Source organism: Mustela lutreola, chromosome 9, assembly GCF_030435805.1.
Source record: "Mustela lutreola isolate mMusLut2 chromosome 9, mMusLut2.pri, whole genome shotgun sequence".
Classification (NCBI taxonomy): domain Eukaryota; kingdom Metazoa; phylum Chordata; class Mammalia; order Carnivora; family Mustelidae; genus Mustela; species Mustela lutreola.
In genome coordinates, this window is record NC_081298.1 from 82132738 (window position 1) to 82151481 (window position 18744).

Below are 18744 nucleotides of genomic sequence, written 5' to 3' on the forward strand. Positions count from 1 at the left end.
GTGAGACTCAAACCCATACCCTTATTGTACTGGACTTTACTGTCCCCTAAATGATCTTGACTCTTAATCATATATAATTATGTTCCTTTTTCATGACTTTCAAAAAAAGCATTTCTTTTTCCATGCTTTTACAAATCTTTCTATGGTACCCGTTGGTAATGGAGGTGCCATGTCTGAAATGGTATGCTCTCCATGGTAATGAAATAACCACAAGTTTACTTCTTTGAGTTGAAAAATTTTCATTTTTCCCTGAACTCAGAACATTTTGCAGTTCAGACTCTTGCAGTTGATTAGCTTTTTTAAAAAATTTAATTTTTTTCAGTGTTCCAAGATTCCTTGTTTATGCACCACACCCAGGGCTCCACGCAATACATGCCCTTCTTAATACTGGCCACCACCAGGCTCACCCAACCCCCCACTCCCCTCCCCTCCAAAACCCTCAGTTTGTTTCTCAGAGTCCACAGTCTATGGTTTGTCTTGCCCTCCGATTTCCCCCAATTCTCCCAATGCCCTCCGTGTTATTCCTTATGCTCCATTAGTAAGTAAAACCATAGGATAATTGACTGTCTCTGCTTGGCTTATTTCACTCAGCATCATCTCCTCCAGTCCCATCCATGTTGATACGAAAGTTGGGTATTCATCCTTTCTGATGGAGGCATAATACCCCATTGTATATATGGACTATATCTTCTTTATCCATTTGTCCGTTGAAAGGCATCTTGGTTCTTTCCACAGTTTGGCAACTGTGGCCATTGCTGCTATGATTAACTTTTAAAAAATGTATTGGGGCTATCTTCCTGAAGGATAATTTTTCTTATGGTCTTTGGCTGCCAAACAGTTGACAGATTCTTTCTCCTACCTTCCTTTAAGAACAACAAGTAACCACCTTGGAAAGAAGGAATGCATATTTTTAAGCATCTTTCAGGCCAAATATTCTGGTGAATAATTTCTTTGTTGGCTGAATACTTGAGCCTCAGCTTTGATATGTGTGTTCCCTTTAAGAAAACAGTATCCCCCTATTTTTAAGGCTGGAAAAAATACCATTAATTTCTTAAGTGAGAATTCTACAATTCTAATTGCAGATAGAAAAGAGAATGAGGGCAGAGCTCCTTTTAGTATTTTGAGAATTGGACCTTTTCTGTTTCAGTCTGTAGACTATAGGACTCTTTCCCATGATCAGTAAATGAGCTTTGTTTTTAAGGCCATTAATCACCTACATAACATTCTAGTACTTTCTCTTTGTATTATAGTTTTGTTTGTTTGTTTTTGGATAGGATCCTGAGAAAGTTTTCTTTTGGAAACTTCAGTCACCTACATGCTAAAGAAAATGCACCTCTCAATCATTGAGTTATTAATTTGGGGCTATAAAAAAGTGAAACCAATGCCATCAATGATACAGGACGTGAAAAATATCCATTAGGTAATACGGAGAATGAGCAGTGTCAACTTTGCAAATTGCCCACACATTCATTTCCTCTCTCCTTAGCCAATATGCTTACTGCTCTATCTTTCCAACAAGTCAATGACATTTACTGAGAGCCCACCATATGTTAAACAACAATGTAAGTGTTGAGGGTTGATACAAAAGGACTAGAAAATAAAGATAATTCTCTGGAGGAATGTATAACCTAGTTTCCTTTTTTCCCCTTGCTTTTCCCACTCAGTCTCTTTGTTTATTTTATTCCACTTAATTTTCATTCTGTGGGGTCCTCAAACATCTATCCTATGGCTACCAGGTTCTTTTTTTCTTTTGTGTACTCTCTATTCCACTTGGAAATTCAATTCAGGGCTTTTTAACTTTCTTTCTTTCTTTTTTTTTTTTTTTAATTTATCATAGGCCACATAATATATGGCTATGAAAAGTAAGATAATACATACTTTAAAGACAATTTTGTAGGTGCTCACAATACTCCAGATACACATATATATGTGTATTTGTGTGTGTGTAAAATCCTATAAGCCTAGGATAGCTATGTGCTTTAACAACTATATTCAACATGTGTATTCAACAATATACATTTATATATAATCTATTAAAATGATCAGATTGAATGATATTACTGACTAAACACACATAATTGTTAATATACATTTATTCTTGGTCATTTTAATTATAGTTAATTTTAGGGACTAATTATAGTAACATTTGATGACTTTAATTAGACTTCTCCCAAAAGTGTTGGGTCAACACAGGTAAATAACCATGAAAACACCCTATATGCATTTACAGACTTGGAAGAATCACTGCTAAGACTTTGTCTATACTTAGTATTTCCAGTATCCTATCTCTATTTTTTATCATTGAAATTCCATAAATCTGTTTTCAGTGATGGAGGGAAAGGCTAATGTTAAATAAAATAATATATATCTTTTGCAAATATTCTGAGCAGCTTAATAAATGTCCTAGATGAAGAGAATATATACCCAAGGCAAAGAATATAAAAATGTCTCTCTCTGTTTCTCATTTTCTCAGTAGGGAAGAAGCAGAAAGGATTGAAGGGGTGGGATGATAACTATACAAACTGAAAGATTTGTGACACCACATTAAATGCCTCCCCTTGTGTGTTTGTATATCTGCCTATTCGATTTAGTTATATGACACTATACTAGCTAGTGGTGCAAGAGAGGCAGTCATCAGAAAATAAATATAATTAATTATAATTTAATCAATTTGCAAATTTACTGTGCTTAAAAGAGAAATAGAACCACTATAAATCTACTCAAAACAAACACCCTAGATATCAGAAGACATCTACTGTTTGGAAATATGTATTAATAAATGCCATGCAGTGTTTCCTGCTACATGCAAAAAATCTATGCTACCTACCCATCAGAGGAGTAGCCATGTACTTGACATGTTGTGAACCTAATGTAAAAAGGAAAATGCTTAACATTTGAAAAAAATCTTGAAATTGTTGAACAGTTAGAAAAAGAAGAACTGTTCAATTTGCATTATAGTTTAAATGGAGGAAGAGATTTTCTCTTTTAATTTAAAAAATAAAACTATAAATTGAATTTTCTGAGTGTTGGTTAAGTTCTTCAAGTAGATTGAAAAACAAAGAGATAACACCCTAATGATTTCAGAATGGAAGGTAACTTTGATAAAGGTTCTAGTTGGCTAGCCTGATCCAAACACCACCATGGGATTCATGTTTAACAACTTGATAAGAATAAGTTGGTGTGCTGGAGCTAGGGCTTGTGACACTGAAATAAGAGTGTTTTGAGAGGAAGAAATAAGAGCCATGATCTGCAGGAGGGACTGGCTAGTAAAAACAAGAACAAATTAGATTATCCTCATATTGGACATATTTTGGGGGGCAATCACTCTAATTTGGTGTACAGCATTTCAGATGTTAAAATACATCCATAAAGTCGAAGTTTTATGCACATACATACTCCCTCTTTTCACATGAATAACAATGTATTTCATTTTTGCGTTTCAGTATAGTATATGTTTATATATTCATATAGAAACATAGTAACATATCAACCTCATCTTTTTTTTAAAAAGTAGTTGCATGTATTCCATTGTCTAAATGCATCATAATTAAATTAGCCAATTGGATGTAATTTTAACTCAGTTAACATTGACTCCATTAAGACATCTTTTTATTAGCTTTGTCTTAATCATGATTTTGGTGATCTATGACCTCCATCTCTCCATTATCCTGATTAGCTGGAACCTACTACATATTATTAGGAAACTTCATGGAAAAGCAGCGTTTAAGATTAACTTCAAAAGTAAACCAAAAATCAAAAGACCTGGATTCCATTTTAGCTTCAGGACTTGGACATCATGTGAATTAATAAAAACAATTTTACACCAACAGTAGTAAATATCTGATGATATGCGGTTACAGATGTATTCTGTAGCTTTGTTACAAGTTTTTAAAGGAATACAGAGACATGTTGTTTGATAGCCAGCCATTCTAACAAAATATTTCTAGGAAATAGAATCAGGACTCCACGTAGAACTAATCATTGGTTTAAGCCTGGGAAACATTTTTAGTGTTTGTATTAGTGGAAAGGAAGAAAGTTATCTTATGACATGGTTAGCAATTTTCATTTTTGTCCTCCTCTCTGACATTTTTTCTTGTTGCGCCACGTACTAGACTGTGATTTAGCTGCTTTATGAGTTCCTTGATATAGCCTATATCTTTACAGCAATTTCTAAAACTTACTTCCCTTTTAAAGTTCCTTCACTATCTTTGATTCCTTTAGATCTCTTCTCCTGTGATTGTGTTTTTTGTTAGTGTTGAGATTTCTTTTATTAATTTCCTTTCCACAGTTTAATGAATTCTGAAACATCGATTACTTCTAGATACTCTATCCACTGTTTACAGTTTTGCGTGCAATTTTTTCCCCTCTAGATGACATTGAAGGATAGGAGACCCAGCAAGGTTTTCCCATTCTGTCATTATTTTTACTCGAGAGACTGCATTTAGTTAAATATAGTTCATTTGAAAATTTGTAATAGTCCTTATCACCTGATATCTCCTTCCCTAGCTTTTGTTTTATAGTATGAAATTCTTCAAATATATGTCTGTCTGATCATCGTCTTCATGCACACACACGTATCTATTCTGTCTGCATACATATATGCATAGATAGATATAATTCGGTTTCTCTTTCTTTGCTTTGAATGACATCTGTTGTGTGCTCTCCTATGGCAATATTCAAGTTCTACTTTCATTTAGAAGATTAAGGTTTATTTTTTCTCCCCAGTATACGTTTATTTAGGCCCTTTCCCCATTAGCAAATTACATAAAAACCCAACTTTTGTAAGCAAACCAGTTTCAAGAAAACTGGGATTTAAAAAAAATTATTAAATTACATGTTTGGAGCTTTGAAACTAAGACATAATATTTTTCAAAGCATCCCATTTTGGTGTGCTCTAGTAAGTATCACAATATAGTTGTGGATTTTATATACATCTTAAAGCTCCGATTCATAATGTAGATTGTAATTTCATAGGAAATTTAATTGTGTTAGATGAGATACTAAATATTTGATAGGTGTTCTGAAGACAAATGTTGTGTGCTTCAAATAGAGTCATAGTTTAGTAAAGATGAAGACAGAGCTGAATCCCCTGCCTATTAGTTGTGAGCTGAGCGGATTACAGAGGTGTATCCATTTCTTTAGGGAAGTCTAACTGGTACGATGTAATTTACTTTGGATTTTCAATATTTTTTGGTTACTTCATCTCCTAAAAGGATAACTTCGAAAGTAAATTGCGAAAGCAACCATATTAGACCCTTCTGATGAAGAATTAGAAAAACAGATCAATATAAACTGAAGTGTGTATTTTTCTAAATCAGTATTAGCATGGCAACCAAGAAGTGATTTATATGCTTAAAATACAAATTAATCATCAACAGAGCTTTTACATCATACTTTGCAGTGAAAATATTCAGGAGTTGTAATTCAGAGAAAGGTAGTCTCAGCTTCCCATGATCTAATGGTCACAGACATTATTTGGCTACCAACACTGTTCCTACCTATAAAAACCTATGCACAGGCAAACATTCAGATTTTACCAACTATAATCAATCCAGTAATTATGAGGAATACTTAATCAACCCCTGCAAACTGAAAGACATTTTTCTTAGGCACCCTAGATGTCCCAGTGTATATAGGGGAGAGGGTGCCTCTCCCCCATAATCTTTCAGCTCTTGTCCTTTCTCCTGGGTGACAATTCTATAATGTAAGCATCTATCTACTAAGAACTGAACTGAAACCTCCTATCCATTTTGCATAGAACGCTGGACAGCCATTAAAATGGAAACAATATTTCCTCCTTCCTGATGTGCATGGGATTTAAATTGCTACCCTGAAGGTAAAAGGGCATAACTCATCACCCAGGACCCAAGCTGTAGGGGATATATATATATATATTTTGTGTGTGTGTGTGTGTTTTCATTCTTTTTTTTTTTATTAATTTTTTATTTTTTATAAACATATATTTTTAAACAGGTACAAGAACATGATTTTTCTTTCCCAATTTTTGAGAATACAGTCATTTTAAAAATATGTTGTTAGTATAGTTGCTTATATAAATCACGATCTTTAAAACATTCTAATTTTCATGAATCCATTTAAAATATTGATTCTTTAAGTTTGGAGCAAAATGTTTATAGGTGAGTGTTTGTGTATGTGTGTGCAGGTGTGTATTTCTGGATTTATTGTTACATTGTAGTGACTATTCCTATACGGAAAGGGAAATAAAGAATTAAAAGCATTTGAACCAAAATCTTTATCATTTAGGAAAAAGGCACTTATTGTGCATGTGTTTTTCAGGTTGATATATTGTGGTTATGGCTACAAGTGTCTATTTCACTTTTCTGTAGCCTCCGTTTTCATTACAGCATTTTTCATCTCGTGAATAAAAACATTCAGCTTTCCTCCAGTGTATGCACACTTGGCAGATTATTTTACAGAATCAGTTCTGTAGCTTTAGTTTCTGTATCTATAGATGGGCAGATTGAACCAGACAGTCACTGAATTCCATACTCTTTCAAGTTCCAGGGTTCTGTGAAATTTGAGACTAAAACTTCTGCTTTCTTAATGATCTGAGATGAGGCTGCTTTAAAATAATATTTTCGAAGTGAGTATTGCACCTTCAAAAACATTTCAAAATCTGATAACACCAACTCCTCTGCTTTACAATCTCTGGACAGGCAAGAACACTACTACCAGCTGGAGATGTGGTCCTTCTGAACTTGGCCAAACAGGCCTAAGACCAGCACTTAAATACTTTACAAATTGAATTGCACTTGTGTTAGAAACTGAATGATAAAATAAATTACTGTATCTTGTAGGTTAGGATTTGAGTTCTGCAATTGTAGCTGTTACAAATTACCTGAAAACCTTTTTATATTACATTTCTTACGGCTGTATTTTACAATTGCTCTAATAAAAAATTCTATACAAAAATTGTTTGATATTAATAGCAATCATTAACAACTTGATAGATTCTTGTTAAGTATATTTGCAATACATTTAATCCTATTAAACTCAGTCTTGAGTTGTTTCTTCCAAATATTATAGGTCTTTATGAAGCTAGCAATATAAAGAAGAGATTTCAACCATTTTCGGCCAAAAATTAGGTTTAGCTTAATGGATCAATTTTTTTCTTATTAAACTGCGTCTGACCAGTGCCAAGTAATACATTCAGCATTGATCTTTGTCTCACCCTGCTGTAGCTTGCGTTCTCTTTATGTACATGAAAAATAAGGTGCCAGGAATGAAAACAATGCCTGTATAATACAAATATAGAATTTTTCTCAGACTTCCATTCGGTTTATCATTTCACTTTGTTATTAATGCTTTGCCTGCTGCTTTTCAGAAATGTGTTTTTAAAAAGCACATTTATTTCCATAAAGAATGCTTTCTTCTGGTGTAATTATAAAAAACATACACCATATACTGGAGTACATCAATTGTTTCAGGGGCATGGACAAAACGTATGAGCCCGGAATGCCTGTGCGAACAGCCTATTCTAAATGTGGAGCCCTCCAGGGGCTTGACCCATTAACACTAGCGATCTGAAATGTACTGGTTAGAACCAGGGCTCAATTTGAACATATGTTTTTCTTTTAGTAAAAGTAGAAAGATAAATGAAAACGAAACTAGAGTTCTAATAGAGGCAGAGCATGCATGTGCCAAGTTTAAAGGGATGGCAGCGCTTCTTGGAAGGGCTCCGTCTCTGAGACGGGGTCCTACCCGGAGCCCCCAGATGTCCTCCTACCGCGGCTGCTCCGTCTTTTTCCCTCCCCAACAGAATCTGCGTACCTCTCGGGAAGATGTTGTCGCCACCGCTCGGAGCTTCCTCTCTGCTTCAAGGTTCTCCCCGGTTCTTCACTGCGCTCGAGGGCAGAACTGAAACTCTACTCCTGGACATTTAGAACTAGGACATCCGTCTTCACCCTGGCTTTTCTTGCTTGTCTTACACTTCCCCAGGACACACCTTCGACGTCGAGCGTTTCCAAACACGCCTTGCACGCTTTACTCACACTCTTCCCCGGGTTAGGATTCCCTTCCACCCTTCCTTTCTCCTTTCCACCTGCCCCGTTTCTACAAATCCTTACAGCCCCAATCTCACGCATCATCCTCGCTTCCAAAGGTGACCTGCTCACCCCGCACAGAATGTGCTTTCGTGGAAAGACAGACTGTGGAGTCAAGCAGATGTTGTTGGACAGATTCGTCCCACAGACCAGTTGCATGACTCAGGATGATTGAGTGAACCTTTATTTAGTAATGTTGCCCCAGCTTTAAAATGAAGATGATAATACTTGGTTTCCTGTTGTTGGCCAAGCAGTATCTTCTCTTCATTAACTCATCTGTTCCACAAGTTTTTCCCGGTCCCGTTTACGTTTGTCCTGTTGCCGTCCCTAAAATAAGGTGATCCTCCACACGCGTTTGCTCCGCAGCGTGGAGGTTTCCGACAGACACCCCCCTCTCCAACTTCGGATGGGAGCACCGCGTGTTGGTCAGGTTTGCCTGGAGGTGGTGTGGGTGCGGAGGAGGTGCGCCCTCGGAGGACTGCCACAACTGGCGGAGAGGAGGCTTTATGGTGGCCTTGGAGCGCTCTGATCTCTATTTTCTCCTTTATTACTGGCGAGAAGGTGTAATATTACATTCAGTTTCCTCACTGGGCTTACTTACCAGCCCATCACCCACTTTGTTTAGAAAGGCAATCTTGGGTTTTTTTCTTGGGGAAAAACTGTGGTTTGCTAATGTTCATTTTACACCCTAGAGAGGGAAAGAGGGGAGTAAGTTCTCGGAGGTGCATCTGTGTTTTCAAGTCCCTCTTTGCCAGCAGCTGTTTCAACTCTTTGAACTTGTTGACTCAACTTGGGCTGATCTTTCCTCGGATGGGTTGGGCTGCAGTTCTCCTTCTGGCCTTTCTGGCCTTCCATCTACTTCCATTTGCTTTGGATTCGTTTCCTCCAACCTTATCCGGTTGCTTCTGGCTTGCTTTCTTATTTACCAGAATTCTTAGGGTCTTATTCTCTGGGAAACAAAACCAAATCTCTTATGCCTTTTCAGCAGGACTTGGAAAGGAAGGGGAGGTAGCCATGAATGCTTGGTTTGAAGCTGGAATCAAGGTCAAGGGCTGACCTGAGAGAACTGGGCTTTAGAAAGATGACTGTGCCTATAGATAGAGGGTGGAAAGGGGAGGGGCAGAAGCTGGGAGGCTATTTAGGAGGGTGGCACATGGGCTTGGGTACAAGATGGTGAGGGTTCCAATGACGGCAGCTGCAGCAATAGAAAAAGATGAATGCCTATTGGGTATTTTCAAAATTCTTCTTGAATTTTAGGAGCCTTAAGAAAATAATGTTGTGTGCTAAAACAAGGAGTTCCAGGGATAGATCCCCTGGAAACAGTAGTCACCTTAAACTTTCATGTGTACAGTCCTGGACACTGAGAAATAATGTTTAAAGTGGTGATCTGGAGGTAGTGCAAAACCCTTAATTATGAAAGTAAGAATTCATTATGCACAGCGTACTGCATTTTCTAGGACAGATCTAAAAAACACTTTCAACTAGGGCTAAAAGAATAAGGCTTTAAAAGAATACTGTTTTCTAGTTGTGCAGAAACTTCCATTAACCAGGCTTCAAGAATCCAGAGGCCCTCACATCTGTTGTTTGTTTATTTATTTTCAGTCAGGAAGAAGGTATGATGGAAATTCTACCTTTATTCAATTATGTGACTAAGACTTACATTGGAGGGACTTAAGAATTGTCTCACTTTTAAGGCCAGGCAAGCAAAGCTAGATTTGCCAGACTGCAAGGTGACTAAATATATTTCAGATTTTCTGTAGTGATGTGCGTTTCTGCTTGTCTTGGGATTTAAAAGAATCCAAACAAATGCTTACAACTATTTCTCTAGTTTCTTTGATGGGTTAGCGCCTGCTTCATATTTTAATGTGTTACATAAACTTCAAGCATTAGAGGAGCAGGGAGAAGAGATGGAATTTAGATCACATTTAGCATGATGATCATTGTACTCATCCAGTAAGAAGAAAAATAGAACAACACTACATATTATGGGTCTATTAAAAATGCAACTTTGTCGAGGAAATTTTTCGTTTCCATAATAGTTTGGTAGTTACTCCATTACAATGTAAAATGGAATGGGCACAGTTATTAACTGTATTCCCAGTGAAGTACACATCTATTTCCTTTGCAGATGTGCACTTTATAATTTCTTCTGTTCATAATTTACGTATTGCCACACAATTCCCTCTTCTCCTAATAACAAAATAAGTGCAAAATGATTTATGAAACTTTTGAGTCTTTTCCCTTTTTTATTAGATCATTAAGAATATTCTAATAGATTCTTTTCTTCAGAGAAAATCTATTTCCATAGATTTCTGCATGTTGTCGGAGAATGTTTTCTTTCATTTACTCATCTCTTTCTGTTTTTCCTGCCTCTTTGTGTTTATTTTAGTCAATAAATAGATGAAAAGAAAATGCCTGCCTAACAAAATGCAAAGTGTATTTTTGTTTGCTAGTTGATAAATTATTCAGAAAAGATGTGGGGAATGATAAAAATATAACCTGCATTTGCAAGGCACTTTTTAAAACTTTCTAAAGCAGCATGTGTATATTGTATCCCACTCTGGTTTCTTAATGGTCCTGTGAGTTAGTAGGGTCAGGCATTAGTTTTCTAAGATGGGGACTAAAATGCCCATTTGCAGAGAATTTGGGTGATTCATCCAAAGCCCCATTGCTTGTGGGTTTGATGTATATACATGGATTATGGTACAGACAAGTCTTGATTCACTTTTCCTGGCTCTCATTTTGGGAACTACCTTCTACTGAAGTAAAGCACAAAAGCAGAGTCTAGAGTTGGCAATAAATGAACAAAGAAAGAAAGAAACAAAGTATTTATTATTTCTGGCAATCTTCCTAATTGATGTTAAGTCCCAATATCCTTATATTGATTATGCAGATCTGTTGGTTGGCCTTCTGTACTGATTATTAAAATAGCCCACGTAAACAGATTAGTTATGTGCTGTCCTTTGTGACATGGGCAAACACATGGCCAACATTACAGAATCTAGAAACCAGAGGGAGGCCTCCACAAGGCCAGCATCCCGATTTTAAACATGAAGAGACAGAGGCTTGGAAAGACCCAGTGACTCATCCAGGATCACACTTTTATTCGTCTTAGCTCCACTGGTGAAAATTCAGTCTTTCTTACTTCCAGCCTAGGCATCAATCCGATCTTCTCCTTAGCCCTCTCTTCCTATCCACATACTAGCTATTTTTCAAACCATTGACAACTCGAGCTCTTAACAAGGAAATTTCTAGCTCTTCTAAGTCACTAATGAGGTGTGAATGTCATAGGTTTTCAGACTATGTTTCAAAAATAAATAAATAAATAGTAAGTTGGAGAGGGTGGAAGAAAGAATAAAGATTTCTACTAGACCCTTGCTGAGCAGCATAGTCTAGAAGCCAGGAGCTTGAGGATCACTAGGCAGCATGTGAGGAAGGCGGACTCTAGCTCCAGGCCAGACCAGCCGAAATCTGCATGACCCCTGTCTGCTCTGTACGTGCATCATATTCAAGAAGCACTGCTCCAGATCGAAAGTAAGGACAGTGAGATTTTGTTTGCTCTTCTTCCATCCATGCTTTCATCTTTTTTCTTTTTCTTCCTTTCTTTCTTTGTTTTGAGAGAAAGAACAAGAGAGCGTGAATGGGGCAGTGGCCCTGGGCCAGGGCTGGGGTGGGAGTGGTGGCGTGTAGAGAGGAGAGGGAGAGAGAATCTTAAGCAGAGGTTGGCGTGGGTCTCAGTCTCACAACCCTGAGACCATGACCTGAGCCAAAATTAAGAGTTGGACCCTTAACTGGCTGAACCACACAGGTGCCCCCATCAATTTTTTTTTTTTCTAATGCAAAAATGTCTTTAAGTAACAAACTGTCAAGATTTGGCTTTCTGAAGAAGTGGAGGTGGCTTTTAGCTTCTACAAGTTATTTCTCAGACACATGAGATATGTTTATAAAGAAATCTCTCCCACAAGGTTGTAAAATGCTGTACCTTAAAAAATTGTTCTCTATATGCCAGGTATTAGAAGCATATAAAGTGCTGTTTTACTAAAAAAAAAATGAAGTAATATATTGTATCATAGACACATTATTTATGATGTTAAGAATTCTCCTTTGTTGGGGCACCTGGGTGGTTCAGTGGGTTAAGCCTCTGCCTTTAGGCTCAGGTCATGATCTCAGGGTCCTGGGATCGAGCCCCACATCGGGCTCTCTGCTCAGCAGGGAGTCCCCCCTCACCGCCTGCCTCTCTTCCTACTTGTGATCTCTGTCTGTCAAATAAATAAATAAAATCTTAAGAAAAAAAAAAAAAGGAATCCTCCTTTGTTTGGAAGGCAAAGGTTTTCAGAATTTGTCTTCGTTTTGGTTTTACAGGTTTTCTATAAAGGTTTACAGGTTTCAGCTAACTTTTCGAGATTATAGTGTTAAAAAGCTCTAAAGGGAATTAATTTTGTATTTAAATTTTTAGCGATAAATGAAAGCAATCTGAAATCAATAATGTATTTGGATGTAAGCAAATGACCTCTGTTGAAAAAACATTTACCTCAGTGAAACACAGACCCGTGATACTAGACTTTAAAGTAAACATTAACTTTGCCCTGCGTTTCTATAATATTCTCAAAAAATGCAAATGGAAATGATTCTCATTATTGACATGTCTTATATTTTTCAGAGGAGACCAAGGTTAATAAAAGAACAGTCTGGTGTGTTTGCCGTCCAGGCTTGTTTTCCCATTTTTCCTTACTTTGTAACAAGGCTTTCAGGTACTAACAAGGTCAGCGAGGTGAGGAAAGAAGGTCCTGACCAGTGTTTTAGGAGATGAACAGGGACGTGAACACGTGGAGAGAGCATAAGACAGGCCTGGGAAAGGTCCAGGTTTATGAAACCTGAAGTGTGTACACTGTTGAGTCCCTTTTTAAGATAAATAGTGCAAATTACAAATGCAAACTTGGGTAAAGAATTTTGTAAGTGGCCCAGGCAAACGTTTCCTGCGTATGTGCCTCTGGGAAGGTCTTCTGAATGGACGAATCAGCATGAACAAAGGAGCAGGGCTTGAAATGTATGCATGGATTCAGAGTTATCCATACATAAGACCAAAGGAGACAGTTGAATCCACTGTCACTACTCCAGGCAGAGGAATTACAAAGAGGTGAAGAGGATATAAAATATGGAGACCATCCCACCACCATCACTACAATGAGAAGCAAAACCCATGCCCACACGCTTCACCCTAGCCCTGCAGCTTTTCCCTGCCATATGGGCCTTTCTTAGGATTTAGGAACCCATGAGTTGTCTGGATTTTTCCAAATGTTAACTAACTTTTAGGTGGAAAAAGCAGCTTAAAAATAAACCCTGGCTCTGAAAGTGAGGTAACAGATTTCCCGTGAGCATGGCGGAGCCTGTGTTTATTTTACCTAAGTTGTAAAAGTATTGGAAATAAGAGAAATATTTTCAGTGGCAATAGAGGACAAATCTACATGTTTAAAGGGGTCCGAGCTTCTTTCATAAACTTTTTATGGGCACGGATTGGTTTTTCCCCGGTGTGTACACAACAACATCATTGTAGGTTACTGGTTTCTAATGTAGTTCCAATTGCCTTCCTCCCCACCCCACCCCTGCCAACATTTCGTAGTATTCCCCAATCAATGTGAATTCTCAAAATTTATTTTTATTCACTTAAAAGTTATATAGCACTTAGAAGAATTGCCAAGTAATTAAGCTTAAGAAAAAATAGTGATCCTGGAAATGTTTGGGGATCTGTAGGCTAAAGAAATAAATTAATGAATGTGTTTAGGATGTGCCAGGATAATAAGGTTTCCAGCCATTCCTGGCTGAGAAAATTCTGTACTTCCGAGTCCCATGTCGCCTTCATTCATCACAGTCTTGGGAGCTCCTAATTTTAAACTAGTGTGTAGGTGTCTCTCTGTTCACAATAGAACAAGTGAATCAATAAGAGATGAATAGTTTGGGAAGATTTCAACAGCCTCTGCACCTACTTTCAATGCACGCAGGGCACAGATGCATCAAGGTCAAGAGTTACTTATAGACACTGTGATTTGGGTCCAAGAGAAGCATTCTCTTGAGTGGCATTCTCTTGAAACGTATTTGCAAACACATGGCAATTTAGACTAACAAAGGCAATCCACGTTGCTAATATATTTGCAGTAGCAGAAGAGATGCTCAAATTCAGGATTCAAATGCAAAGCCAAAAGGAGAGACTTGAATTTAAAAAATCAAAACAAAACAAAACCTCACTCGCCAACTTGTATGGTTTCCCCCAGTCTTTCCTCTCCTTGGATTTTCCTCATTCTAATACATTTACTTCTCTATCTGGTGAAATCCCAAATTGCCACTTCAATCTATCAGCCTGGCACGGTCTCATAGAACAGATCCTAATCCCAGTGTCAGCGCCACTCTACAAGGGCTCCTCCTGCTTTAACTTGGTGCTGAGTTGCCCTGGATACAGCTCCCTGCCTAACTCGGTGGCCCTCACAGGGGGCGTTTCCAGCCCGCAGGCAATGCAAATGAGGACAGGAAATATTACATTAATTTCTAGGCACTTCAAATAAGAGTTAGAACGAATCCCTAACTAAATTGGTAGGGAGCAGTTAGGTGACTGCCTTTCCACTCCTGGGTAAGGTGTCTCCGTACTGATTGACAGGTTGTCCGCTTTCGAGCAGGGGAAAGGGCTGAGAGTTTAAACTTGGCTCCCACCAACATGGCTTTGACTTTAGCAGGGGAAGGCATCACCACAGTCGCTCCGGTCTATTTTCTCTTAGAATCCTGCTCTATTTTACAAACCTATATAAAAATAGAAGTACTTAAGTGAATGTGTGTGTGTGTGTGTGTGTGTGTGTGTGTGTACACGCAGGCATGTGTATATGGTCTATAGTATATATATCCATAGGCATTTTAATATGCTGGCGTTGGGAAGGGCTTGGTGGACAGCTTGTTAGGAATGCCCTCTGCCTGTCCAAATCCCATCATCCCACAGTCACATCCCTCTGCCTCCATGAAACAGGCGTTTGTATTCACTGGAACCCCTATGATGCTTATTGAGAAGCAGGAGAGTATGGTCTATAGAAGCATGTCCTCCAGACTAAGACTTTCTAGGTTAAAAATCTACCACTTGCTGTCTGTGTGTTCCTGAACAAGTTTCTGAACCCATCTGTGCCTTGGTATCTTCATCTGGAAAAGGTGGATAAAAGTAGTGACAAACTGAATAGGATAGATGTGATAATTAAATGAGATAGAACAGTCATGTTATATTGCATGTAATAAATACACAATACATGTGGGCTATTATTTCCTTATGATATTAGCAGGAAACAATAGAATATTATCTATCATTATAACTGAATAAAACTGAAGCTTACAGTAGTTATAAACTGATAAAACTGAAGCTTACAGTAGTTGTAGTGGTTACCTCACTTGCGTCCAGGTTAATAAGGGTGGGGCAGGGAACTCCGTCTCTAGTCAGAAGCCCTTGTTCTTATCCATGTGTTTGCAGACCCCTGCTTTAGCCTCTGTGTCAGTATTGCCTGTCTCCTTATCCAAGATCCTACGTGACACCCAGGGCAGCAGCCACTGTGCCTCTGGCAATGTGAGCCTAGAAGGTGCATAATAAAGATGCATTGGTGGATTTATTTGTTAGTACATCTCTGCCTGAGATGCTAGGGACCACTTCGTAAGGCCCTATCAGACAACACACATCTTAAATAACCTGTTATACAATGTCTATCTTTCAGAACTTAGGTTTACTTCTCTCTTTTTCTCCATAGCATGATTTCCCACAGCTCTATTACATATTCAGCTCGTTTGCTGACGTTGTTTTCTAATTGTCTATAGCATGGCAAATACATCAGAAGAGGCATTTTGTTCGCATTCCTCCTAAATTTCTCTTGCACATCAAGGAGCCGCAAATAATTATGTGCACTGCCGAGATTCCACATAGAAACAATCGAATAATCAAGGGAGCCATTTGCTTTTTTACTGGATGGTGTTTGGCTCTCAAATAGCTTGAAGAAATGTGAGGGCGAGTATGAAGTCAAGAAGTATCTCCAGATTGCTTTGGTCTTGTTTTTCCTTTTTGTAGCGATTGTTTACTATGGACCAATTCTCTCTCCTCAAAGCTCCTTCTCCCTTAGACTTCAGAGACACCAGGATTTTCTGGATCTCTTCCTCTCTCTCAAGCAGCCTCTTGGGTGCCCTTCTTCTACTAGCTCCATACATGACCATTTCTTGGGGCTCCCTCTTGAATCTGCTTCTCCACTAACTCTAAAACCGTGGCCCAGCTGCTCTCATATGTATCCATGACTCTCCTCACCACATACCAACTTGAACCACATGGCTCTTTTGAGCACCAAACCTATATACTGGACTCTCAGATAATTCTCTGGTCCCTCTTACCAAAACTACCACAAAATCATCATGTCCGAAGCTGAACTAATTTCTACACAGTTCCCCGAATCCACACCCCCTTCTGGATTTGATATCCAAGTGGATAATGCTGCCATTCACCTTTCACAAAATTAAAATCTTGAATGTGGATTCGGATTCTTTCTTCAAATGCCACATCTTGTATATATATTATATCCTCAATATCCGTGAAATCTACCTTCTCTTCATGTTCGATACCATCCCTTACGATTTCTTGTCTGTTATTATAAGAGACCTCAAGTGGTCTCCTTGTCTCCATTTCCATCTTTGTGTTTCTCCAGGAGGATCCTTCTAATCATAGATCGGATTATGCTTCCTCCGCGGTAAATATTTTCTAGTGGCCTGCTTTCCATCACTGTCAGGGCAGAGCCAAATAGCAAGCATCAAGTGCGGTAGCCTGGCAAGAATACAGACTCAGATCTGATTCCTGCCCACTCTGCTAGCCTTTATGGGTTACCACGCTTCATGCACATTTGGTGTGTGGAGGCTATTAAGCATCCTGAGCCTAAGTTGAAATTTAGGCTGTGCAACATTGGGTGAATCGCTTCACCTCTCTGGTCCTTGCTTTACTCAACTACAAAGGGAAATAGAAAAGTATCTGCTATCTATGATAGTGGGGATCAGTGAGGCACAGAGAACAGCAAGCGCTCAATATGAAGTGGCTCTTACTCTTCCCACACATTCTTTCGTCCCTCTACTGCCATTCTCCTACAGCCTGGTCCCATTAATATTTTCTCTTTCTTTTAAACTTAGCTCTTATTGCATATTCCCAAAAAGTTCTGTGGCTCTCTTCTCTGGGCTTTTGCTGCATCCCATGCACACCTCTGTCACTGCACCTGCCTTAATTTTGTGTAGCAGTTTTACCTGACTTGAGCTCTTTTATCTCTGTCCTTCCTACACGGAGCCGTTCGTACTGCCCTGGTGATCGCTGAGTGGTTTGCTTAGGAATGTAAGTCAGTGTTTAAAAAAGAAGACTTGCGCTTGAGCCTGGGAGTTAACTACTTACTTGCTCTGTGACTTTGGGCAAGAGAAAGTAAGTTTCCTCATAGGGTTGTTGGAATTATTAAATGTATGTGATTATGCTTTAAGCACTCTGGAAATATTAATTATCTGCACAGCTGAAGATGGAAGTGGTATTTCTACCAGATTTCGCCTTGATGTATAAAAGCCATTTACCTTTGTTGTTCTGCTGTGTGCCTAGTTATTCATTAATTACTTTTCCTCTGAGATATCACAGCATAGACGCTTTGGCTGAAAGATGTCACGAGATAGAAGAAAGAAAGAATGCTGGCCCAGAGGCATGAAACCCGGTGCTATTCTATATTTATTCCTGACTGCTTTGGGTAAGAGTGGCCTGTCTGAAACTCAGTGTCCTTATCTCTAACAGAGGGCTTGTCTAACTCCCTCGGTTCCTCCTAGCAATGGTGTGATTTGTGTCCTCTGAACCAACACTCTAGTGATGATTAAATTCTTGGGTACTTAATCACCTCACCTTTCTCCCCTTTGTCCATTTCTACCCAAAAATGCACACATCACCTGCTAATATTCTCTATATGGTTTAAAAAGCACTTATCTATGTGTCATGAGCTTTATTTCTTTTTAAAGATTTATTAATTTATTTTAGAGAGAGGAAGGGAGAGAACACACACCTATGCACTTGAGAGCAGGGGGAGGGGTGGAGGGAGAGGGAGAGAGAATCTCAAGCAGACTCCTTGCTGAGCACAGAGCCTGATGCAGGGCTCAGTCTCGTGACCTTGAGATCAGGGACTTGAGATCATGACCTGAGCCAAAATCCAGTCTCTGATATTTAACCCACTGAGCCACCCAGGCACCCCAGTGAAAGAGAACCTTAGAACTTAATGGGGGATCATGCTGCCAGAGAAGGAGGGATGGTGGGAACGGGATGATGATTGAGAAGCCTCTGTTCTTTCAAAGTCAGATAATAAATGGTATTTTAATGAGCCAGCCACCAAAAAGTGTTTTAGGTTTTATATCATGGAAGGAAAATACATTGTAAGGTCTGCTTTAGATAGCGAGTGACCAGACAAAATGCAACAAAAGAAATAATACTTAGTATCTAGTCCTAAGTAGGCGAATGGCTCAGAGAAGGGCATGAGAAACTTGATTAAATAAGAAGAAATTCAGAAGAGCAAAGCCAGACCTATAGGAAGATTTCATTTCTGGTGTACTGTTTAAGCGCTTACTATGTTTGTGTGAGGCACTGTCATGGATGCTTTGCGTGTATTAAATCACA

The 18744-nt window shown here is 38.6% G+C and overlaps 1 protein-coding gene and 1 long non-coding RNA gene across 4 annotated transcripts in view; one reads left to right on the top strand and one right to left on the bottom strand.

Moving 5' to 3' along the window:
• The window catches only part of FANCL (FA complementation group L), a 307120-nt gene extending 298973 nt beyond the window's left edge, over window positions 1-8147 (bottom strand). For all 3 annotated transcript variants that reach the window (XM_059187733.1, XM_059187732.1, XM_059187731.1), the window contains exon 1: window positions 7792-8147. The gene's annotated coding sequence lies outside the window, so the exon portion shown is untranslated. The remainder of the gene's footprint in view (window positions 1-7791) is intronic.
• A 206-nt stretch (window positions 8148-8353) lies between these two features.
• LOC131840157 (uncharacterized) overlaps window positions 8354-18744 on the top strand; it is a 511540-nt gene continuing 501149 nt past the window's right edge. The window contains exon 1 of the long non-coding RNA XR_009357224.1: window positions 8354-8493. This is a non-coding gene — a long non-coding RNA (uncharacterized LOC131840157). The remainder of the gene's footprint in view (window positions 8494-18744) is intronic.